The sequence below is a fragment of the Bombina bombina genome, chromosome 3 (genome assembly GCF_027579735.1).
Source record: "Bombina bombina isolate aBomBom1 chromosome 3, aBomBom1.pri, whole genome shotgun sequence".
In the NCBI taxonomy this organism is placed as follows: domain Eukaryota; kingdom Metazoa; phylum Chordata; class Amphibia; order Anura; family Bombinatoridae; genus Bombina; species Bombina bombina.
In genome coordinates, this window is record NC_069501.1 from 601951765 (window position 1) to 601978939 (window position 27175).

General features: G+C 36.9%; 1 pseudogene; it reads left to right on the forward strand.

The window, feature by feature from the left end:
- The first annotated feature begins 889 nt into the window (after positions 1–889).
- On the forward strand, positions 890–2951 carry LOC128652444 (beta-citrylglutamate synthase B-like; annotated as a pseudogene).
- Positions 2952–27175: the final 24224 nt, after the last annotated feature.

Here is a 27175-nt window from a genome sequence, read left to right on the forward strand (position 1 = left end):
ATTTAAGTACTATAACTTTTTTGTCAAATCTTCTACAGAGTGACACACCACAGAAACCTTAAAGGGAAAGAAAGGTCATAACTGAAATGTGCATGGGTGCTTTTACAATTTAAATATAAGCTTTTTTTATTTTGTTCAATATACTTCTATTAGCAAAAATGCTTCTAATAAAAGTTATTACTGTTTTTTAGCAGCATACACACATATGCTGCGAGTGCCCCATGCACCACCATTTAAATACAATGCCTTCTCAGAGAGTGGTTGTATGACATAGATCATGGGGCCAATTTATTAAGGCCCAAATGCACCTGTTTCCACGTGAGCCTTCAGGCTCGCCGGAAACAGGAGTTAAAAGGACATTAAACCCAAATGTTGTTTTATTTCATGATTTAGAAAGAACATGCAATTGTAAGCAACTTTCTAATGTACTTCTATTATCTAATTTGCTTTATTATCTTGATAATCTTTTCAGAAAAGCATATCTAGATAGGCGCAGTAGCTGCTGATTGGTGGTTGCACATAGATGTCTCGTGTGATTGGCTCACCCATATGCATTGCTATTTCTTCAACAAAGGATAGCTAAAGAATGAAGCAAATTAGATAATAGAAGTAAATTGGAATGTTGTTTAAAACTGTATTCTCTATCTGAATCATGAAAGAAAAAATGTGGGTTTAATGTCCCTTTAAGAAGCTGCGGTCTTAAGAGAAATCTGTTCTATGAGCAGACTCGGTGTTCTTGTAGCTCTAGGAGTTCAGGCAGAATTGCTCTCTAGTTGCAACCATGCTTTAGAAACAGGCAGAAAAGCTCAAAATTATATAGATTTCATGGAGAACACAAAGCTTTGGTTCCTAGGCAACAGAGGATTAATTCATATACAAACAGCTACTGATGAGCAAATTTGCTACATCTTCATATTCTGAAACCTCCAGCAATGATGATAATGTGGCATTAAGAAGGTCTAAATACATGAATAAGGGGAAACATGAGAAAGGTGCAGACAACAGGGGAGCCATGAAGAAAAGTACAGAGCAACCTCTTCTGTCTTTCAAGGACAGTTTGGCTAAAATCTCTGCTCCTGAGAAAGGTGATGTCTCCTATTAAACAGTTCTTTCTCCAGCTTCAAATCCAAAAGAGGAACAAATCTCTGTCTTTCTCTTTTTACCTGGAGAACTAAACATAGTTTGATTATCACTTTACAACCTGGAATGCTGGTGCCATATGCTCTTATTTGCTAAGACAATATCTGCCTGTTTGGCATAAGTTATCTTAAAAGCAAACCCGTGTACTGGTTAGGGGACAGGACATCAATGGTGTGGTAGAGCCTGGTAAAAAATGTACTAGCTGGGAACCACAGAAATAAACAACGGTCTACAATTATGACAATAATGACATAGCAGCAACCAGAGAGTTTTCCATTTTAAAGCAACATTAAACACTTTGAGATAGTAATATAAAATGATCAATCCTGTATATAGAAAAAAATCTGCAATATACTTTCCTTATTTTCCTGGAACTGAAATTGTGAGCTTTTCAATTCCTGTTAGAAATAGAAGTGCAGAACACTGTTATATTCCATACAGCCATTGGCTGCACACTCTAGTGATCTATTTATAATTGTCCCTAATTGGCCACAGCAGAAAAGGTAACCTAAGTTACAACATGGCAGCTCCCATTGTTTTATAGACACTAAAAGTTTACACTTATTTTGTCAATATTTAAACAACTAATGAAACTTTAAAAAATACATCTACATGTTAGTCGTGGACTAATCTTTTCTGTGAATGCTTTATTATATCTAGCATTTATTTAGTGTTTCATGTCCCTTAAAAAAAGAAAATTACAGAAAAAAGCAATGCTCTCTTCAGGCATACATCTCCTCATTCTAGAAGAGATTAACAAGAAAAGAGTGTGCATTAAAGAGGACTTGGAGGGGACATTGATTTTAATAAACGAGATAATAAAAGAAAAAAATATGAATAAAAAACTATGACAAGCATGATAACTCTGTGTCAAGCAGCAGCTTCGCTGAAGACCTATTTAAAATGCTGGATTTAAGGGGACAGCAAAGGTAAAATTAATCTTTAATGATTCAGATAGAATGTGCAATTTTAAACAACTTTCCAATTTACTTCTATTATATAATTAAACTAATTTGATGATAGAAGTAAATTGGAAAGTTGTTTAAAATTGTATACTCTGTGAGGGATCTGGGGACTGGTAAAGCAAGCAGCTGACTGAGGATGAACAGAGAGCCAGGGATGGAGGCAAAAGTGCAGAGAGAGAGTGCAGCAGCATTTGACCGACTCTTTGAGTGGATTACTTGTCCTCTTGAATTGGTTGTGTTTGCTTAAAGAAATCCTGCGCGCTCTCAAAGCCAAGTCCTATGAGGAGGAGCTGGAGTTCAGATCGCTGCTTATGGATGAGGTTATGCTGACTATTGAATAAGGCTGCCTTGGGATGCATATGAATGGTGAGCTGATCTCTGCCTTCCCCCAGTTGGTGGTTGTGCATGTGCCCACTCCATGGGTACACAGTAACCGTGACATAACGGTTCTTAGACACCTAGAGGCGATGGGCTGCCAACCCATGAACAGGACTCAGGCCATCCTCAACTGCGTCAAAATATTCTGGACTTTTCAAGAACTTGCTAGTTATGGGTACCACTACCGAACACATTCTGCTATTGGGGCCACAAACAATATGCAAAGACTATTGAAGAAGCTGAAGTGCTGGAATTCCCAGTGCTTGTGTAAAACACACAAGGCCTCAGAGGTAAAGCAGTGTTCCTGACCCCAGGGCAAGCACTACCTAGCAGACCTGAGTCACCTGATTCATCATGAAGCACCTTACCTACTCCAGAAGTATGTGCAGGAGTCACATGGTAGTCATATGGGAGTCATCGTAATTGGGGGTTGTGTCATTGGTACCATGCTACTCCACAGATTGTTGAATGCTGAGCAATTTATTTCTAGTAGGGAGGAGGCATCAAGAAAATATGTACTCTCAGCAGGGGAAGTAGGCGATTCAGGTCTCCAACTTTCTTGGAATGGATGTGTGGGGCATTGACCTCTTTACCATAGAGGATGGCTCTGTGTGTGTGAGGCAAATGCCAATGTTGGTTTCATCGTCTTTGACAAAGCCTGCAACCATGATGTGGCTTTCCTCATGGCTGACAATGCTCTGTCACTACATCCAAGCAGTTGACTTGCAGAATGTCTCTTCTTTTGTAAAGTCTAAAGAACAATTGAGATTAGTGACCCTGAACTTTCCGTTCCAGCTTAATTGTTGGGGTATCCATTCTACTGCTCCATCACTACAACTATGAAGCTGGAGGCAAAATGAAGGCCAGCTCAGTGGATAGTGTCACAGAGAGAAAGAGTGTCCTGACAGTGTCACAGAGAGAGAACTACTTACCAAGGGGGCAGTCTTTAACATTAATCAAAATCTTGACAGTGAAATCAACCCATTGGGGGAGTCGATGTAGGGGAATAGGTAGGGCAGTGCGGGTGTGGGAGTTTCCTTTTTGGTTCTAGCACATGTAAATATTAATAGTGCTATTACTACAGGTGAGGGCAGGGATGAGTGAGGGGAAGTGGTGTTTGAAGTTTGCTAAGTAGACTCAATCTTGTGAATAAAGCTGCACAGTCAGGCTTTAAATTATGGTGGGGTTCAGGTAGATCATGGAACCTTATTGTGACATCACTTATTAAATTTAAGAATGTTTACATGCTAAGATGTGCAGTTGTGTGGCCAATAATACAGTCCACTATGGCCATTATTTTACCTGTGTTCTAATACCTAAACAGGTTGATACATCCATCCAGGAGTGTGGCAAGAGACATGCAACTTGAGGGTTGTTTAAATAGTCTTGCCAGGCTTTTTCCTCTCTGCATGGGCAGTGTGGTGCAGCTAATTACTTTTATAGTTTGTCTTGTTTTCTGGGGCATGAAAACAATTTTCATCAGTGCTGGAGGCTATTCATGCAGGTGTTTTTGAGAAGTTTCCCCCTCGTGAAACTGCTATCACATCTTTGTGTTGGACAAGACAGAGTAGGGTGACCTATCCAGTATTTCTTCCTCATTATGCATGTACAGGTCCCTATAATATCCCTAATACTGAAAAACTAGGGTGGGTATTCTACAATGTTATGTTAACTGACAAAAATAAGACAATCTATGTAGCCCATTTTGTGAATCTGATTTTTAAGATATTTCTCTAGTGATTTTCTAGGCCCATTTGTTTGAATCTTTACAAATGTTGTCTTGCTATGCTGTAAGCTGGCACAGCAAATCCATAATTACTGTTCCATATTATGACGTCCATAAGGAAAGTGTACAATAAGCTGTATTCTCTGAATTTGATTGCAGTTTTATCTAAATATAAGTTTGTGGTACTTTTTTTATCTTTTATATGATATTTCTCCAACAAACTTTGGATAACGTCTGTCCTGTTGCATGGAACATAAGTATTATTTTAAGACTAAGTATTATGGGGAATTTTACAGAACCCGCACTGCAACTAAACCATATTGTGTAATAATATGCCTTTATCTATACAGTCTATTTGCCCTCATTATTCTGTTTGCTGTATAATATTGCTCCACAGTTTTTTCTAGCCTGAATACCCCACATTGCACATAGGGTTTCCAGCTGTGATCCATAAAAATACCTGACGACCTATGGACACGGGACGTAGCTTGGTTCACACAATGTCCCCACAAAAGCTCAACCTTAGGCTCCACCCTTGATCACACCACATATATTTTTAACACCTTCGTTGCCAGTAACACATATAGTAGAAAATGCAATGTGTAACTTTTTTTTTTTTTAGCCATATTTCTAATCCATAAAGGCCCTTTACATTTAGCTGTCAGTGGTCTTTAAGTGTCCAGTATTTTTGTACAGATTGTACTGGACAGCTGCTAAAATACTGGACACCCTATTTGTATAGTTCAGATCAACTATAATTAATATAAAATTGATACAGACATAAAGGCTTCTAAATGTGTGGACTCTACTATTAAATAATGACAGACCTAGCACCTGTAGTTTCTTAGCTACACTGCACAATTACATATGCTAATTAGTATGGCTGGTCACCCCAGAGGTAATCACATGTTCATATAATTTTAATAATCTATTCCCAACACATAAGCACTGAAAACTCAGGATTTATACTGGAAGTTTTGTTAGGACTTAAAGGGACATTAAAAACATTGTAAAGGAGTGAAAAACTGGCACTAGATACAGTAAATTATAGTGGAACAAATGGATTGAAAATCCGGTGCTAGCCCCACAATTAAACTAAACTTAGAAAGATAAAGGCCAAAGGACCTCAAGAAAGGGGTTTAGTTAGCACTCATTCCTACTACTAGTAAAGAATTAAAACTTAAATTTTAATGATTATAAGTTAAAGAGTTAGAACACAACCTTATTTACAAGAAATACCTAATAAGAGTCATCTTGTCTCCCTGTTTCCTGGCCGATAACTGCTCCCTCGGCTTCAGGTGACAGAGACAAGAGACAACTAATGTTAAAAAAACCAATAAGTGCACCAAAGTGCTTACTTTTAAACACAAACGCGTTTCGGCTGTTTACTACAGCCTTTCTCAATGTGGCAAGACAAACCGAGGCCCGGGTGCCACCCCTTCTTATAGCGCACTACTGACGGTTCTACACCCAATAACAGGCATTAGATAGGACCGCCCTACTGAGCACCAATGATTACGCTGTAAATGTGGGCTTATTCGTTATGTGCGATCCGATTGGCTGATGTGTTAAATACAATCTGGGGCCAATACGCAGTCGCAGCTATGTATATTACGATGTCAATTCGTCTGTGACGATAAAGCCCTATGTACCTCTCTTGATGATTATTTATATTTCCAGTATAAATGTAATTTATCCTCTCAGGTTAGAAACGAGGGTTACCAATCGATGCGGTAAAACAAATGTTGTCAAAGTTACCATAAAGTTATGCTATGTCGAAATGCTTATCTTTATTCTCATTGCATCATTCAAGATTGATTATTATATATGCATGTGTTTCTACACCCGTAAAAATAAACAGCAAGACTTTGTGGTGTCACCACTGTCGATCCGAGTCTCAAAGCGGACCATTAGGTATACTACATATCAGTCTATGCATATTAAGACACTAAGTAGAGCAAGAATAAAGGGTTAGACAACTACTTTGTCACATAATACCAGAGTAAACTAATGCAAATGTTCAGGGTATCTATCAGTCTTTGTGAGTATTACGCTTTCAACGGTCATCACTTATTAGTATGGTAACAAAGTAACTATGTCACTGTGTCTTATGTGAGCTTCCATTGGCCATAATTATTGGTGAGCAGAGGATTCCATTCTCACATTTGTTCATAGTGGTCAAAATAACGGTCTAAAACAGAAGCTGATCACCATCCGTCTGTGTACCTTTATTAGCCATAATAATAAGAGAATAATTTCGTCACAGGCAGATATCGCTGTGTGCATACAGTTTCAAATGCGATACTGCGCAAGATATCATACATATAAGTATCGGTGAATATCGATTAGACAGCAATCAGAGCACCAGAGGGGGCCTGTGCATTAAATGACTAGTAAGGAATACATAATCCATTTAGTGTAATTACAGAGAGTTACATATATCAGCTCATAAGTACTTTGCATACTAGATTGGTCCTATATGAACTTAATAATGCTCATGTGTTAGATATGGTCTAAGGTATGAATAGTAATAGTACATGAATCCAGTTGATGTCACTAAATTAGTATGAAAGTACATATCTATGTGGCATTCCATTTGGAACAACAAGTACAATATCTATATACTGAGTTTAAAAAAGCGCAAGACTTAACTTGATAAGCAATAAATGTGTGGGGTAGCTGGAGTAGTATAGTATGCTATGGGCGACACATAGACTTTAATTCCCCTATGTGTGGGTATCAAAGGATTATCCATCTTATGCCAATTCACATAAATTGAATATTACAACAAGATTACCCTGTAGGTGTAATACAAGTTGTATCACATCGAATTAGTATATGAATATGCTGGTATGTGAATATCTCTTTAATGATTACCACAATAGAATTAGGAATGATCTCAGGTCTAAAAGATCGTATATGTATCATATCAGTTACATTCAGAGATCCGCAAGGTATATGCAGAGTGTAATGCATGTGTAGAATCGCCTTACAGAAATACCCAATAATTGTTGGCTTCATTCATTCCATGTGGAGTGACAGAATTCAGCCTGAAGATCCAATCTGTTTCCTTTTGTAATAAAACATTTTCTATGTTGCCACCTGCCTGGTTTGGCCCTTTCTAGGCCCCAGCATTTAAAAGAGGTTGTACTGCCAGCATGATGTAATAGGAAATGTTTGGCCACACTAGTAATCTGTTTCCCATCTTTTTGATCTTTGTCCGCATTACGTATATTACTTAAATGTTCTGCAATTCTAGTACGTAATTTGTGGGTAGTCATACCTGTGTAAATTAAATTACATGAACAGGATAAACAGTAGATTACATTGTCGCTCTGACAGTTAATATGTGTTTTAATTTTCCATTTTTTGGAGAACCTGCCAGTAATGCTGTCTTTTTTTTTATCATGTATTGACATGTTTTACAGTGGCCACACGGGGTGGATCCTTGATATATTGGTTGTTTATTTCTGTTTCTATCAAAATGGCTGGTAGTGACGTTGTCCATAAGGTTTCTACCTTGTCTAAAAGTGAAGGAAGGTCTTTCTGGTAGCAATTGTTTAAGAGTTTCATCACTTTGTAGTATGTGCCAGTATTTTCTGACGATTTAACTCACTTGCTCACTCTGTTTATTATATGTCAATATAAATCTGATAGTGTTAGATCCTGAGTCACATTTTTTGTTAGGTTTAAATAGTTCTTGTCTATTTTTCATTAATGCTTTGTTATAGCCTCTTTTTAATAATCTTTCTTTTAGCTCCAAAGCTGTTTTTTTAAAAGAGGAAATGTCTGTGCAATTTCTCCTTATTCTTAGATATTCTCCATAAGGGAGCCTCTGTTTTAGACCTTTATTTTGACCACTATGAACAAATGTGAGAATGGAATCCTCTGCTCAACAATAATTATGGCCAATGGAAGCTCACATAAGACACAGTGACATAGTTACTTTGTTACCATACTAATAAGTGATGACCGTTGAAAGCGTAATACTCACAAAGACTGATAGACACCCTGAACATTTGCATTAGTTTACTCTGGTATTATGTGACAAAGTAGTTGTCTAACCCTTTATTCTTGCTCTACTTAGTGTCTTAATATGCATAGACTGATATGTAGTATGCCTAATGGTCCGCTTTGAGACTCGGATCGACAGTGGTGACACCACAAAGTCTTGCTGTTTATTTTTACGGGTGTAGAAACACATGCATATATAATAATCAATCTTGAATGATGCAATGAGAATAAAGATAAGCATTTCGACATAGCATAACTTTATGGTAACTTTGACAACATTTGTTTTACAGCATCGATTGGTAACCCTCGTTTCTAACCTGAGAGGATAAATGACATTTATACTGGAAATATAAATAATCATCAAGAGAGGTACATAGGGCTTTATCGTCACAGACAAATTGACATCGTAATATACATAGCTGCGACTGCGTATTGGCCCCAGATTGTATTTAACACATCAGCCAATCGGATCGCACATAACGAATAAGCCCACATTTACAGCGTAATCATTGGTGCTCAGTAGGGCGGTCCTATCTAATGCCTGTGATTGGGTGTAGAACCGTCAGTAGTGCGCTATAAGAAGGGGTGGCACCCGGGCCTCGGTTTGTCTTGCCACATTGAGAAAGGCTGTAGTAAACAGCCAAAATGCGTTTGTGTTTAAAAGTAAGCACTTTGGTGCACTTATTGGTTTTTTAACATTAGTTGTCTCTTGTCTCTGTCACCTGAAGCCGAGGGAGCAGTTATCGGCCAGGAAACAGGGAAACAAGATGACTCTTATTAGGTATTTCTTGTAAATAAGGTTGTGTTCTAACTTTTTAACTTATAATCATTAAAATTTAAGTTTTAATTCTTTACTAGTAGTAGACATTAAAAACGTTGTAATTACAAGACGTTTCTGTTACTGTCCTACAGAATAAAATATCAGCTAAATGTAAATATTTGTATAATAAAATAAAATCCTGTTTACTGCAATTAGTTTTCAATAGAAAAACTGCACCCAACACTCGCCTTATTTGGAGGAGACAAATAAGTTTGAGTTGGCAGACAACAAGGCTAATCATTGCCATTAAGTAAGTATAAAGTCAATTGTTTTGCAGTTGTTATCTATTAAAGCCAATAAGGAAAAGATTTGATGCAGAGTTAGCTCTGAAAAGTCAGCAGGATGCAGTTCCAAGGGGCAAAATAAATAATGAGTATATTACAAAGTTGTTTTATTATGCCTAATTAAATATCTTATGTCACACTAATAATATAACTAAAGGCTTAACTCACAGTCATGGTATAATGTAATGCCTGATTGTCATGGTGACAGCCTTAGGGGAGTCGCTTATGTGATGCAGCAGTTATGGCACAAAACCAGCTGACAACACACTCATAACTGCTGCTCACTTTACTAGAGTTGCCAGACTGATCCTGCTGAGCTTCAGTAATCACTGGCATGTAAATATTAGCTATCTAATATATTTTTTTTCACAGCTAGCACATTACAGTACAGCTAGTACTTTACAACCACAGCTCTGTTTATGTGCTGGTATGAAGAACAGTGACTACCTCCAACACAATGCAAATGGCATCCGGTGGGAGCTGCAGTTATGAACACTAATTACTAAAGGTAGTGTTACCATGATTACCCCAACTCAGTAACTGAATAAATCTAGATCACATTTATATACATAGTAAATCAATACCGATAAAAGTAATAGCTTAAACTTTGTAGATTCTTATGAGCACCAGCATTACAGCAATAACTGTAGGTCAAACAAATGCCTTTCTGTGCTTTCTCTACATATCTTTATAAGACTTGCAGCTGGTAGTAAAGAATTTAAAACAGCTTTAAGGAAGGTAGGAATTACTGCATCATTAGTCTGCAGATGCTCTAAAGCAAGGACTTTTACTAAAGGTCTAAAATATAAACCCCACGGTATGAGTCTGCAATTTATACGCTGCAAACTCACTGATGCTGAGACCCTCATTAAACACTACTGTATGGTGCCGCATCTGATGGAGTTGTTTTTTTTCTGCTTGACCCGGATGAAGAAAATGCAACTGCCGATCTGAAATAAATTCAGATCAGACTGATGTGCATCTGGCCAGCAGTATACACGCTGATGGCAGATGTCCTCACGCTGCAAACTCACTGGTGCTTGGACCCTCATTAAACATTGTACTGTAAGGTGCAGCATCTGATGCAGCTTTTTGTTCTGCTTGAACCAGATGAAGAAAAGACAAACTCAATGGTGCTGGGATCCTCATTAAACACTGTACTGTAAGTTGCAGCATCTGATTTGCCCTGCTTGACCTGGATGAAGAAAAGACAACTCAACTGGCAATCTGAAATAAATTCAGATCAGACTGATGCACATCTGGCCAGCAGTATACGTGCTTATGGCAGATTTCCTCAAGCTGCAAACTCACTGGTGCTGGGACCCTCATTAAACACTGTATTGTAAGGTGCAGCATTTGATGCAGCTGGTTTTTCTGCTTGACCCGGATGAAGAAAAGACAACTGGTTTTCTGAAATATATTCAGATCAGACTGATGTGCATCTGACCTGCAGTATATGCGCTAATGGCAGATGTCCTTCAAGGATTTTTTTTATTACTAAACTGTAAATATCTAAGGTAAGATTTTCTGACATTAACAAGTTTGTAAGCTCTTTGAGCAAGACATCTTATAACCACACTTGATTGTAAATAGAGACCCTGTTCCCAGAGCCCACAGACATGTGCAGTGAGGTCAGATCATTTCTCACATTTCTGTTGTGTTTTTCGTTTACTTTCCCATTTCATAAAAATCTTTAGCTTTAATTTGGTTCTGTATGTTTAAAGCTTTCTGTACTTTTTAAGGCTTATTGATATAAAGATATACAAATCATCTCTGTGACACTAGAACTTGAATCATAACACCAACAATAAAGCATAATTACACTTACACTGCTATAACTTTAATAAACTAACATTAAATTAAATTGAATGGCTTAAATCCACCCTCACTGCACATATCTGTATAAAATAATAATGTTAAGGATCTTGGCAAAGAGAATAAAATGATATGATTAATAATATGTTTGCACTTATATCCTCAATGCAATGCCTTGACGTAGGGACACCAATAATACTACTAGGTTATAAGCACCCTGCAGCTGGTTTACAATTTTAACAAGGACTACTATGCAAATATATACCTTGGATATTTCGAAATATTTAAAATATTTGATGAATTGAATGCTTATAAAGATAACATCAAGTTTTATACCAGGTTTATAGAAGATATTCTGATTATATGGGATGGTAATGTAGACCAAGTAGAAAGCTTTATAAACAGCCTAAATGATAACAGCATGAATCTCAAATTCACTTACACATGGGCTTCTGATAACATCTCATTCTTAGACCTTAATATTAAGACAGATAAATCTAGCAATTTGCTCCTAACTGAAGCCTATAGGAAGGCTATTGCTGGAAACACTAGCCTCAGATTTGATTCCCATCACCCTCATCATTTAAAGAAAGCGATCCCTAAGGGACAATTTATGAAACTACGCAGAAACTGCACTAATTTAAATGAGTATTACACAAACATGCTTTGGAACTAAAAGACAGATTAAAAGATAGAGGCTATAGGGAACGTAGTCTAACAGATTCCCTTATGGAAGTTAGATCTATGTATAGAGAAATGCTTTTGAGGGACAACCCAAAAGGGGATCATTCTGATAATACTTTAGTTTTCTCTACCCAATATAGTAACCAGTACCGTAAAATTTGTGGCATTGTTGAACGATACCTACCTATACTTAATAGGGAACCTTCACTAGCAACTATTGCTAATGAAAATGTAAAATTTGTATCTAGAAGAGCAAAATCCATAGGTTACTTTGTAAATAAAAATGTATCTGAATCATGTACTAACTGTAGAAACTTGCTAATCAAGAAAAACGCCTCATTAAGTGTTGAGTTAGACCCTGTAAATGCTGTGACCATGTAAAGGTGGGGATATATTTGTTTCTAATCAAACCAAGTGTGAATTCAATATCTTTTATAATTTAACTTGTGTCTCCAGTTTTGTGGTTTATCTAATATCTTGTAGATTATGGGGTTGTTAATATACAGGCCATACCACTAGGCCTTTCAAAGACCGAATACGGGAGCACCTACTATCATTGGAATTGGATAAACCAAAAACTCCAGTGGCAAAACATTTTGCAAAACACAGAATTGAAGATATATTTGATGAAACAGCTAAGAAACTAATTATGTCAATGTTTGAATTCCAAGCAATAGACTGGATTCCCAAGCGTATTATAGGGGGATATAGGTTGGCAAAATTAGATAGAAAAGAAGCATTTTGGATACACACACTTCAGGCAGATTATCCAAAAGGCATCAATGAAATTCGGGACATAAAACTTTTTACCCTCAACCCCCCTTTTATATATATATATATATATATATATATATAGTCAGTATATAGCCGGGTTTTAACACAATATATTTAATAATTATTCTTTAAAATAAAAATGCATATACTAAGACAATAAAATTAATATAAATTCCTGAATTCTTTTTATTAGTTAATATCTATAGACACATCGAAATATATTTGTAGGAACCAGAATATGAGTCAATACTATACACGTTTAAAACTATTAAAATATGCTAAGCAAAGTTCATAAAAGTTGCCTTATTCACAATAGCCTCCCAAATCAGAGTTGCATTTAAAATATCACAATGAGACTAAGATATAAGCCACTAACATTCAGATTGGTACAATTTTAACAGTGCTTAGTTAAACGATAGGACAATATACACTCTAATTGAAATACCAGAGAGTTGTTTATATTATTTGTGTAAACAACCAATTCCTATGCCAATTTCTCTAAGCTGAAATAAATTCTTAGTTATCTACAATTAAGACCAATTCTGAGTTATAAATATATATATATATATATATATATATATATATATATTTGCCAGGTTAAATTACTTAGCATCAAGGATATATGTTTTAAAATGCACAGACTATGAATACAAGGTTAAAATACAATTTATTTCTTTAAGTCTGCCACCTACAGCAACAATGGATGTTTGTTTTAAATATTTTGCATACAAAAAGGCAAGCTTAAACTATTCAGGACTATGAATATAATTCTAAAATATAAATAATGCTCTTTAGGTCTATCAGTTGTAACTTAACTGCAGTGACTATGCATATATTTTGTTATAGACATTTACCTGTAATTAGCAACCTTTTATATTTTACCAAATATTTTTGATTTAGATATCAAAAATTAGAACAATCATACATCACCAAAAATTGACCAAATCGATAAGTCAGTTTCAAAAAACTTCTTGTTTCATCTCAGAAGACAAATAAGTATATTTTGCAATCAATGAGAAAAGGTAGCCAGCTTTGCTTAGAATAATTGTATCTCAAACGCCCAGCAGTCAGTTATCAATAAAGGTCAGCAGCATGTGTCCTTCTCTTTTCTTGCATTTAGCTTATATATGTTTTAATCATGGATGAAACCATGTGGGAGGCCCTTGCGGAAACTGATCATCTCATTGGTCACCTGGGAAGCATCTCTCTGATTGGCCTTAGGCGATGCATGGTTACTAAGGAAACGCATCTTTTAACAGTCAAATCTTTTGACTGTAATACTGGATTCTGGCCATCGGGGGCAGCATGACAAACAAACAGTTTCATTTAACCATTTCTAGACAGTAAAAACATTTCTTTACAAATGTTCATAAAAAATGCCATCATTTCTTTATATCAATAAGTTACATGTTCACATGTACTGGACTATGTCACATTATTTATTCTGACTCTTTTAATATGAAACATCAGTATTATTTCTAATATCATATTACATCAAAGTAATTTATACTGCTAACTATTCCAAAATTAATAGCATTTAAAATCCTGATATATATATATATATATATATATATATATATATATATTCATACAAATACAGCATGTTTCACATTCAGTACATCTCCCATTGGGACAACCACATGTGTACTCGCTATACGCCATGTGCTTTTGCTTAGCGAGTCTTCCTCTTGTAATTTTCACTAGATTTCTGGAAAACAGAGAAAAATGTGTTTATCTTTAACTCAATGGGTCACTATTTGTATATATCAATGTATTTATTTTTCAACACAGCTAATATTATATATATATATATATATATATATTCATATAGGTGTTACCTGAGTATTTTCAATCTCAAATGAAAAACTGGCATCATTCCTTTTGCAAGATTTATTTATTTTTTATTTATGCCATACAGAGACTTTAAATGCCAATTTGTCTGGGATCTTCACATGGGAAAGTCCACAGGGGATCATTTAACTTGTGGTTGTTAAAAGTTACAGTTCTTTGAAGATGTTTGTATTTTCAAACATTCTCCTAGACGGAGCGGCTCCTCCTTGGGCAGGAAGCCCATATATGGGCATGTACCTTTTGAGGCAATCTGTCTTTTTTTTTAAATGGTTTAATGGTCCTATCCTATATCAAGCTATAAACCTCTGCTCTTGTCTTTGAAATTACTTAAATGTTATCTTTAATTAGGATAAACGTGTCTTCACCCAGCCAAAACCATTTGGCAGAGGGGGCTATGATTTACAGTGAATAGAACTGTTGTAAATAGCCTCATATTTAATTAATCCTGTGGTCCCAGCAGCCATATATATGAAATTGAAATATATATATATATATATATTTCATTTATAATATTCATATACCCTGACAATATATATATATATTTATTTTTATTTTCATTTATAATATTCATATACCCTGACAATATATATATATCTATATTTTATTTTTTTATTTTTTCATTTATAATATTCATATACCCTGACTATATATATATATATATATATATATATATATATATATATATATATATATTTATATTGTTGGACTTGTTTTGTTTTTGACACTCCAACAGTATATTGGGGTGTTACGAGTAAAAAAAACATAATTTATGTAAGAACTTACCTGATAAATTAATTTCTTTCATATTAGCAAGAGTCCATGAGCTAGTGACGTATGGGATATACATTCCTACCAGGAGGGGCAAAGTTTCCCAAACCTCAAAATGCCTATAAATACACCCCTCGCCACACCCACAAATCAGTTTAACGAATAGCCAAGAAGTGGGGTGATAAGAAAAAAGTGCGAAAGCATATAAAATAAGGAATTGGAATAATTGTGCTTTATACAAAATAATCATAACCACCACAAAAAGGGTGGGCCTCATGGACTCTTGCTAATATGAAAGAAATGAATTTATCAGGTAAGTTCTTACATAAATTATGTTTTCTTTCATATAATTAGCAAGAGTCCATGAGCTAGTGACGTATGGGATAATGACTACCCAAGATGTGGATCTTTCCACGCAAGAGTCACTAGAGAGGGAGGGATAGAATAAAGACAGCCAATTCCTGCTGAAAATAATCCACACCCAAAATAAAGTTTAATGAAAAACATAAGCAGAAGATTCAAACTGAAACCGCTGCCTGAAGTACTTTTCTACCAAAAACTGCTTCAGAAGAAGAAAACACATCAAAATGGTAGAATTTAGTAAAAGTATGCAAAGAGGACCAAGTTGCTGCTTTGCAAATCTGATCAACCGAAGCTTCATTCCTAAACGCCCAGGAAGTAGAAACTGACCTAGTAGAATGAGCTGTAATCCTTTGAGGCGGAGTTTTACCCGACTCAACATAGGCATGATGAAGTAATTTAATGTCCAATGAATGCATGGGTTCAAAAGGAGGAGCTTGAAGAGCCCCCAGAACCAAATTCAAACTCCAAGGAGGAGAAATTGACTTAATGACAGGTTTTATACGAACCAAAGCTTGTACAAAACAATGAATATCAGGAAGATTAGCAATCTTTCTGTGAAAAAGAACAGAAAGAGCAGAGATTTGTCCTTTCAAGGAACTTGCAGACAAACCTTTATCTAAACCATCCTGAAGAAACTGTAAAATTCTCAGAATTCTAAAAGAATGCCAAGAAAAATGATGAGAAAGACACCAAGAAATATAAGTCTTCCAGACTCTATAATATATCTCTCTAGATACAGATTTACGAGCCTGTAACATAGTATTAATCACAGAGTCAGAGAAACCTCTTTGACCAAGAATCAAGCGTTCAATCTCCATACCTTTAAATTTAAGGATTTGAGATCCTGATGGAAAAAAGGACCTTTTGACAGAAGGTCTGGTCTTAACGGAAGAGTCCACGGTTGGCAAGAGGCCATCCGGACAAGATCCGCATACCAAAACCTGTGAGGCCATGCCGGAGCTACCAGCAGAACAAACGAGCATTCCTTCAGAATCTTGGAGATTACTCTTGGAAGAAGAACTAGAGGCGGAAAGATATAGGCAGGATGATACTTCCAAGGAAGTGATAATGCATCCACTGCCTCCGCCTGAGGATCCCGGGATCTGGACAGATACCTGGGAAGTTTCTTGTTTAGATGAGACGCCATCAGATCTATTTCTGGAAGTTCCCACATTTGAACAATCTGAAGAAATACCTCTGGGTGAAGAGACCATTCGCCCGGATGCAACGTTTGGCGACTGAGATAATCCGCTTCCCAATTGTCTATACCTGGGATATGAACCGCAGAGATTAGACAGGAGCTGGATTCCGCCCAAACCAGAATTCGAGATACTTCTTTCATAGCCAGAGGACTGTGAGTCCCTCCTTGATGATTGATGTATGCCACAGTTGTGACATTGTCTGTCTGAAAACAAATGAACGATTCTCTCTTCAGAAGAGGCCAAGACTGAAGAACTCTGAAAATTGCACGGAGTTCCAAAATATTGATCGGTAATCTCACCTCCTGAGATTCCCAAACTCCTTGTGCCGTCAGAGATCCCCACACAGCTCCCCAACCTGTAAGACTTGCATCTGTTGAAATTACAGTCCAGGTCGGAAGAACAAAAGAAGCCCCCTGAATTAAACGATGGTGATCTGTCCACCACATCAGAGAGTGTCGTATAATCGGTTTTAAAGATATTAATTGAGATATCTTTGTGTAATCCCTGCACCATTGATTCAGCATACAGAGCTGAAGAGGTCGCATGTGAAAACGAGCAAAGAGGATCGCGTCCGATGCAGCAGTCATAAGACCTAGAATTTCCATGCATAAGGCTACCGAAGGGAATGATTGTGACTGAAGGTTTCGACAAGCTGAAATCAATTTTAGACGTCTCTTGTCTGTCAAAGACAGAGTCATGGACACTGAATCTATCTGGAAACCCAGAAAGGTTACCCTTGTCTGAGGAATCAATGAACTTTTTAGTGAATTGATCCTCCAACCATGATCTTGAAGAAACAACACAAGTCGATTCGTATGAGATTCTGCTAAATGTAAAGACTGAGCAAGTACCAAGATATCGTCCAAATAAGGAAATACCACAATACCCTGTTCTCTGATTACAGACAGAAGGGCACCGAGAACCTTTGTAAAAATTCTTGGGGCTGTAGCTAGGCCAAACGGCAGAGCCACAAACTGGTAATGCTTGTCCAGGAAAGAGAATCTCAGGAACTGATAGTGATCTGGATGAATCGGAATATGTAGATATGCATCCTGTAAATCTATCGTGGACATATAATGCCCTTGCTGAACAAAAGGCAAGATAGTCCTTACAGTTACCATTTTGAATGTTGGTATCCTTACATAACGATTCAATATTTTTAGATCCAGAACTGGTCTGAAGGAATTCTCCTTCTTTGGTACAATGAAGAGATTCGAATAAAACCCCAGCCCCTGTTCCAGAACTGGAACTGGTATAATTACTCCAGCCAACTCTAGATCTGAAACACATTTCAGAAATGCTTGAGCTTTCACTGGATTTACTGGGACACGGGAAAGAAAAAATCTCTTTGCAGGAGGTCTTATCTTGAAACCAATTCTGTACCCTTCTGAAACAATGTTCTGAATCCAAAGATTGTGAACAGAATTGATCCAAATTTCTTTGAAAAAACATAACCTGCCCCCTACCAGCTGAGCTGGAATGAGGGCCGCACCTTCATGTGGACTTAGAAGCTGGCTTTGCTTTTCTAGAAGGCTTGGATTTATTCCAGACTGGAGATGGTTTCCAAACTGAAACTGCTCCTGAGGAAGAAGGATCAGGCTTTTGTTCTTTGTTGAAACGAAAGGAACGAAAACGATTATTAGCCCTGTTTTTACCCTTAGATTTTTTATCCTGTGGTAAAAAAGTTCCTTTCCCACCAGTAACAGTTGAGATAATAGAATCCAACTGAGAACCAAATAATTTGTTACCCTGGAAAGAAATGGAAAGTAGAGTCGATTTAGAAGACATATCAGCATTCCAAGTTTTAAGCCATAAAGCTCTTCTAGCTAAAATAGCTAGAGACATAAACCTGACATCAACTCTGATAATATCAAAAATGGCATCACAGATAAAATTATTAGCATGTTGCAGAAGAATAATAATATTATGAGAATCATGATCTGTTACTTGTTGCGCTAAAGTTTCCAACGAAAAAGTTGAAGCTGCAGCAACATCAGCCAATGATATAGCAGGTCTAAGAAGATTACCTGAACACAGATAAGCTTTTCTTAGAAAGGATTCAATTTTCCTATCTAAAGGATCCTTAAACGAAGTACCATCTGACGTAAGAATAGTAGTACGTTTAGCAAGGGTAGAAATAGCCCCATCAACTTTAGGGATTTTGTCCCAAAATTCTAATCTATCAGATGGCACAGGATATAATTGCTTAAAACGTTTAGAAGGAGTAAATGAATTACCCAAATTATTCCATTCTCTGGAAATTACTTCAGAAATAGCACCAGGAACATGAAAAACTTCTGGAATAACCACAGGAGATTTAAAGACCTTATCTAAACGTTTAGATTTAGTATCAAGAGGACCAGAATCCTCAATTTCTAAAGCAATTAGTACTTCTTTAAGCAAAGAACGAATAAATTCCATTTTAAATAAATATGAAGATTTATCAGCATCAACCTCTGAGACAGAATCCTCTGAACCAGAAGAGTCATTAGAATCAGAATGATGATGTTCATTTAAAAATTCATCTGTATAAAGAGAAGTTTTAAAAGATTTTTTATGTTTACTAGAAGGAGGAATAACAGACATAGCCTTCTTTATGGATTCAGAAACAAAATCTCTTATGTTATCAGGAACACTCTGAACATTAGATGTTGATGGAACTGCAACAGGTAATGGTACATTACTAAAGGAAATATTATCTGCATTAACAAGTTTGTCATGACAATTAGTACAAACAACAGCTGGAGGAACAGCTACCAAAAGTTTACAGCAGATACACTTAGCTTTGGTAGTTCCAGCACCAGACAGCGATTTTCCTGAAGTATCTTCTGACTCGGATGCAACGTGAGACATCTTGCAATATGTAAGAGAAAAAAACAACATATAAAGCAAAATTGATCAAATTCCTTAAATGACAGTTTCAGGAATGGGAAAAAATGCCAAGGAACAAGCTTCTAGCAACCAGAAGCAATGAAAAATGAGACTTAAATAATGTGGAGACAAAAGCGACGCCCATATTTTTTTAGCGCCAAATAAGACGCCCACATTATTTGGCGCCTAAATGCTTTTGGCGCCAAAAATGACGCCACATCCGGAACGCCGACATTTTTGGCGCAAAAGAACGTCAAAAAATGACGCAACTTCCGGGGACACGTATGACGCCGGAAACAGAAAAGATTGTTTGCGCCAAAAAAGTCCGCGCCAAGAATGACGCAATAAAATGAAGCATTTTTAGCCCCCGCGAGCCTAACAGCCCACAGGGAAAAAGTCAAATTTTTAAGGTAAGAAAAAATGATTGATTCAAATGCATAATCCCAAATATGAAACTGACTGTCTGAAAATAAGGAATGTTGAACATCCTGAGTCAAGGCAAATAAATGTTTGAATACATATATTTAGAACTTTATAAAAAAGTGCCCAACCATAGCTTAGAGTGTCACAGAAAATAAGATTTACTTACCCCAGGACACTCATCTACATGTTTGTAGAAAGCCAAACCAGTACTGAAACGAAAATCAGCAGAGGTAATGGTATATATAAGAGTATATCGTCGATCTGAAAAGGGAGGTAAGAGATGAATCTCTACGACCGATAACAGAGAACCTATGAAATAGACCCCGTAGAAGGAGATCATTGCATTCAAATAGGCAATACTCTCCTCACATCCCTCTGACATTCACTGCACGCTGAGAGGAAAACCGGGCTCCAACCTGCTGCGGAGCGCATATCAACGTAGAATCTAGCACAAACTTACTTCACCACCTCCGTAGGAGGCAAAGTTTGCAAAACTGATTTGTGGGTGTGGTGAGGGGTGTATTTATAGGCATTTTGAGGTTTGGGAAACTTTGCCCCTCCTGGTAGGAATGTATATCCCATACGTCACTAGCTCATGGACTCTTGCTAATTACATGAAAGAAAGTTTTATTTTACTATTTATTTACTTTTTAATGATAGTTACCATTCACTTTTTTTTTTTTTTTTTTACACAAGGTAGTTAAGAGGAACATATCTGTCTATATGCTTTAACTTGCCTGAAGGTATAAGAGGGTCTTGGAAGACAGGTTTTGTTCCTGTCAGGTATATACTGTATGCTAAATGCATTGATTAATTCCAAAACACATAGGCGGTACAATAGTAAAGGCAAGTTGTTTGATCTAATAATATTGTTGGTGATTATAAAATAATAGAGAGGTTTATTCTTAGAAAGGAAAAGAGGTTGATATTTTAAAGTGTTTAAAATCTGGTATATTAATATATGTTTTGTATCTTGGAACGCTGTTGAATTATGTGAAGATTGAAATGTTCCGGATGGCTCTTTTGGGGACTGTCAGATGTTGTATTAATTTGCATAAGCCTGTTATGAAAATACTTGACATGTATAAGGGATAAGATGATACATTTTGTACAGAACTAATATACTTTATTTTGCTTTCTCTGTTTATGTTTTACCAGATATTTGCTGTATCATTTTGAAACCTCAATAAAAAATTAAAAAAAAAAAAAAAAAACTTCTTACTGGTGTTTGAAGCCCTTAATTCTTTTTCATTTTATTTTTCTATTTATTTTTCTATAAATTAGATATAGATTTGCCACTTTTCTTTAGTTCTGGCCTTATCTATTTAACTGATTTATTTATCCATCCAGTTATTCATGTATTAAAATATCAATGCATATCTGTATCTGATTGATCAGTCTCTAATACAATTTAATGTACATACACCTAGATTACAAGTTTTGTGCTAAACAGGGTGCGAAACCAATGCCAAAAAAGTTGCGTTATTTCACCCTCCTTAGCGCTGTCATTACGAGTTACTGAAAAGCCTCCTTGTGCGTGCAATATGGTGGCGTTAAGCACTAAAGCCAAGGGCTGCTTTGACGTGCTCGTGCACACTTTCCCCTATAGACATCAATGAGGAGAGAGTGTTAGAAAAAAAAAACACCTGAAGTGCGGAATGAAAAATCTCTGTAACGCAACCCCATTGATGTCTATGGGGAAAAAAAAGTAACGTAAAAGTAATGAGAGTGCTATTACGGTGTAAACTTTCCTTGCAACTTTCTTCGGTTGTATATGCAAATATGTAAATTGGTACACAGCAGCACGCAAGGGCAATAAAGACTGTTAATAAGGCCAAGTCAACACTATTATTAGCCCAATCCTCATCACACCCTTTTCTTTTGAAAAAAAGTAACGTTTAAACCTTACACCCCAACATAAACCCCAAGTCTAAACACCCCTATTCCGCCACTCCCCAACATCACTACCACTATAATAAAGCTATTAACCCCTATTCCGCAACTCCCTGACATCACTGCCACTATAATAAAGCTATTAACCCCTATTCTGCCGCTCCCCTACATCGCCGACACTATAATAAAGCTATTAACCCCTATTCCGCCGATCCCCGATATCGCCGACACTATAATAAAGTTATTAACCCCTAAACCTCCGACCTCCCACATCTCGCAACTAAATAAACCTATTAACCCCTAAACCTCCGGCCTCCCACATCTCTGCCACTAAATAAACCTATTAACCCCTAAACCACCAGCCCCCCTCATCGCAAAACACTAAATTAAACTATTAACCCCTAAACCTAACACCCCTTAACTTTAAATTAAAACTAATTAATTAATATAACTATAAAAACACTAAGTTTACAAAGAATAATAAATTAAATAATCAAAAATAAAAACAATTACACCTAATCTAATAGCCCTATTAAAAAAAAACACCCCAAAATAAAAAAGCCTAATCTACAATAAACTACCAATAGCCCTTAAAAGGGCCTTTTTGTAGGGCATTGCCCTAAGTTAAACAGCTCTTTTACCTGTAAAAAAAAATACAAAGTCCCCCCAACAGTAAAACCCAGCACCCAACCAACCTCCCAAAGTTAAAAAAACCTAACTCTAAAAAAAACCTAAGCTACCCATTGCCCCATAAGGGGCATTTGTATGGGCATTGCCCTTAAAAGGGCATTCAGCTCTTTTTCATTGCCCTTAAGAGGGCATTTAGCTCTTTTTCAAAAGCCCAAACAAACCCTAATCTGAAAAAAAAACTAACACTAACCCCAGAATATTTACTCACGGTTGCTGAAGTCTGGACATCCATGCGGTGAGAAGTCTTCATCCAGGCGGCAAGAAGTCTTCATCCAGGTGCGACATCTTCATCCATCACGGGGCGTCTTCTATCTTCATCCTGGCGGCACGGAGTGGCGAAGACATCCAGCGCGGAGCGTCCTCTTCATATGGTCCCTGCCCTACACTGAAGCTTCAATGCAAGGTAGCTATTTCAAAATGGCGTACCTTGCATTCCTATTGGCTGATTTGATTCTTCAAATTCAAATCAGCCAATAGAATGAGAGCTTCTAAAATCATATTGGCTGTTCAAATCAGCCAATAGGATTTCAGTAGCTCTCATCCTATTGGTTGTTTTGAACAGCTAATAGGATTTTAGAAGCTCTCATCCAATTGGCTGATTTGAATTTCAGGAATCAAATCAGCCAGTAGGAGTGCAAATTACGCAATTTTGAAATGGCTACCTTGCATTTCTAGCTTCAGTGAACGACGGGGACCGTATGAAGAGGACACTCCGCGCTGGATGTCTTCACCGCTTCGCGTCGCCAGGATGAAGATAGAAGACTCCCCCGCAATGGATGAAGACTTCTCACCGCCTGGATGTCTGGACTTCAGCAACCATGAGTAGATATTCTGGGGTTAGTGTTAGTTATTTATTATTTTTTGGGGTGGGTTTTTTTTCAGATTAGGGTTTGGACTTTTGAAAAAGAGCTAAATGCCCTTTTAAGGGCAATAAAAAAGAGCTGAATGCCCTTTTAAGGGCAATTCCCATACAAATGACCCATTAGGGGCAAGGGTAGCTTATGTTTTTTTAGAGTTAGATTTTTTTATTTTGGGGGGTTGGTTGGGTGGTGGGTTTTATTGTTGGGGGGAATTTTTAATAGGTAAAAGAGCTGTTTAACTTAGGGCAATGCCATACAAAATGCCCTTTTAAGGGCTATTGGTAGTTTATTGTTTTTATTTTGGGGGGCTTTTTTATTTTTATAGGGCTATTAGATTAGGTGTAATTGTTTTTATTTTTGATAAATTTGTTTATTTTTTTAAAGCTTAGTGTTTTTTTATTTTTCTCAATTTAGTGTTTTTAATTTTTTGTAATTTTAGATTTTTACATTTTTTTCATAGCGTTAGGTTTTTTCAAAGTTGTAATTTAGATATTTTAATTAATAGTATTTTTATTTTATTAGAATAGTAAGGTTAGGTTAATTTATAGTTTAATGTTAGGTTTATTTTTATTTCACAGGTAAGTTTTTATTTATTTAAATATAGTTATATTGTAATTTTATTTAAAAGTTAGGGGGATGTTAGGTTTAGGGGTTAATAGTTTAAATTTAGTGTTTTGCGATGTGGGGGGTTGCAGTTTAGGGGTTAATAGGTTTATTTAGTGGCGGAGATGTGGGAGGCCGGAGGTTTAGGGGTTAATAGGTTTATTTAGTTGCTGAGATGTTGGAGGCCGGAGGTTTAGGGGTTAATAACTTTATTATAGTGTTGGCGATGTCGGGGAGCAGCAGAATAGGAGTTAATAGCTTTATTATAGTGGTGGTGATGTCGGGGAGCAGCGGAATAGGGGTTAGTAACTTTATTACAGTGGCGGTGATGTCGGGGAGTGGCAGAATAGGGGTTAATAATTTTTATTAGTGTCGGCGATGTTGGAAGCGGCAGATTAGTGGTTAATAAATGTATTTAATAGTCGCAATGTGGGTGGGCGGCAGATTAGGGGTTAATACATTTAATATAGTGTTTGCGATGCTGGAGGGCGGCGGTTTAGAGGTTAATAGGTAGTTTATGGGTGTTAGTGTACTTTGTAACACTTTAGTTATGAGTTTTGTGAAACATTTTTGTGGCGCAAAACTCATAACTACTGCTTTCAGATGGCGGTATGGATTGTGTCAGTATAGGCTGTAACGCAAGCTTTTTAGCCTCACCGCACAACCTGTAATACCGGCGCTATTGAAATCCCACGCAAAACCATCATTTTTTTGAGTGCGGCATATAGCTATACCCACACGACTCGCGATAGCTGCGTTACTGCTTTTACGCTGAAATTGCCATTGCCACAAAACTCGTAATCTAGGTGATAGTTTCTTTTTTGTAACATGATTATGTGAACAATGTTGCCTTTATTTGTTTATTTAATGTTATTTTTATGTATTTTTTCCTATTTTTGTATTATTTTTACATACCCATTTATAATGTAGAAGACTTAGATTTTGGTTTAGAAATCTTGATATTGGGTGTACCTGTAACGGCTCCAGATTCAATACATTGTGGCTAGTTAAGGGTTAATTTACTAGGTTTAAATACTGACGGAATACAGCTGTTCATCCCTGATAAAGTGCTTGTGTTAGCAGGAAAGACGTCGGAGGCAGCTCCTGTGTGTTGGGGTTGATTAATTCCTGTGTTTGCCATGGATATTACTTTTTATTGCAACTTGGAATAAAACATTTGGATTTTAACATATTCCTGATGGTGCCATCTGTAACTCCTTTTCTTCTTTAAGTGGTTTTGTATCTTATTTGGCAACGTTTGGGAATCGTTGCTTAGGAGCCTGCAACTTTATTTGCACCTCCCCTCACCTACTCAGATCACTGTGGTTGGATCTGGATTGTGTGACCTCTCTTGGGCCTAGCACTATCATGCAAATTGTGGGAACCGGTTCAAGTTTGTCTTGAATATACCTACCAGTGATGTATACTTTTGTGCTCACTTTGTTAAAGAGTGTGAAGTCCTTACTGAAGAATTGAGGTAACATCTTTTCTCCAACATTGGTGTGTCCGGTCCACGGCGTCATCCTTACTTGTGGGATATTCTCTTCCCCAACAGGAAATGGCAAAGAGTCCCAGCAAAGCTGGTCACATGATCCCTCCTAGGCTCCGCCCACCCCAGTCATTCTCTTTGCCGTTGCACAGGCAACATCTCCACGGAGATGGTTGAGAGTTTTTTGGTGTTTAAATGTAGTTTTTATTCTTCTATCAAGTGTTTGTTATTTTAAAATAGTGCTGGTATGTACTATTTACTCTGAAACAGAAAAGGATGAAGATTTCTGTTTGTAAGAGGAAGATGATTTTAGCAGACAGTAACTAAAATCGATTGCTGTTTCCACATAGGACTGTTGAGATGAAGTAACTTCAGTTGGGGGAAACTGTTAGCAGACTTTTCTGCTTAAGGTATGACTAGCCATATTTCTAACAAGACTGTGTAATGCTGGAAGGCTGTCATTTCCCCTCATGGGGACCGGTAAGCCATTTTCTTAGTCAAACAAACAGAATAAAGGGCTTAATATGGGCTAAAAAACTGGTAGACATTTTTATGGGCTAAATCGATTGCTTTATTTGGGCATATTATTCAGATTTAGGCTAACAATTGGCATTTATAATCTTGGGGAACGCTTATAAAACGGCAGGCACTGTGTTGGTCACCTTTTTCAGTCAGGGGGCCTTTCTAGTTTTAGACTGAGCCTCATTTTCGCGCCATTAATGCGCAGTTGTTTTTTGAGAGCAGGGCATGCAGATGCATGTGTGAGGATCTAAAAATCTCTGAAAAAGCTTCTAGAAGGCGTCATTTGGTATCGTATTCCCCTCAGGGCTTGGTTGGGTCTTAGCAAAGACTATAGCTGGGACTGTATAGGGGTTAAATTTAAAAACGGCTCCGGTTCCGTTATTTTAAGGGTTAAAGCTCTGAAATTTGGTGTGCAATACTTTTAAGGCTTTAAGACACTGTGGTGAAAATTTTTGAACGATTCCTTCATACTTTTTCACATATTCAGTAATAAAGTGTTTTCTGTTTGAAATTTAAAGTGACAGTAACGGTTTTATTTTAAAACGTTTTTTGTGCTTTGTTGACAAGTTTAAGCCTGTTTAACATGTCTGTACCTTCAGATAAGCTATGTTCTATATGTATGAAAGCCAATGTGTCTCCCCATTTAAATTTATGTGATAATTGTGCCATAGCGTCCAAACAAAGTAAGGACAGTACTGCCACAGATAATGATATTGCCCAAGATGATTCCTCAAATGAGGGGAGTAAACATGATACTACATCATCTCCTACTGTGTCTACACCAGTTTTGCCCATGCAGGAGGCCCCTAGTACATCTAGTGCGTCAATACTTATTACCATGCAACAATTAACGGCTGTAATGGATAACTCCATAGCAAATCTTTTATCCAAAATGCCTACTTATCAGAGAAAGCGCGATTGCTCTGTTTTAAACACTGAAGAGCAAGAGGGTGCTGATGATAATTGTTCTGTCATACCCTCACACCAATCTGAAGGGGCCATGAGGGAGGTTTTGTCTGATGGAGAAATTTCAGATTCAG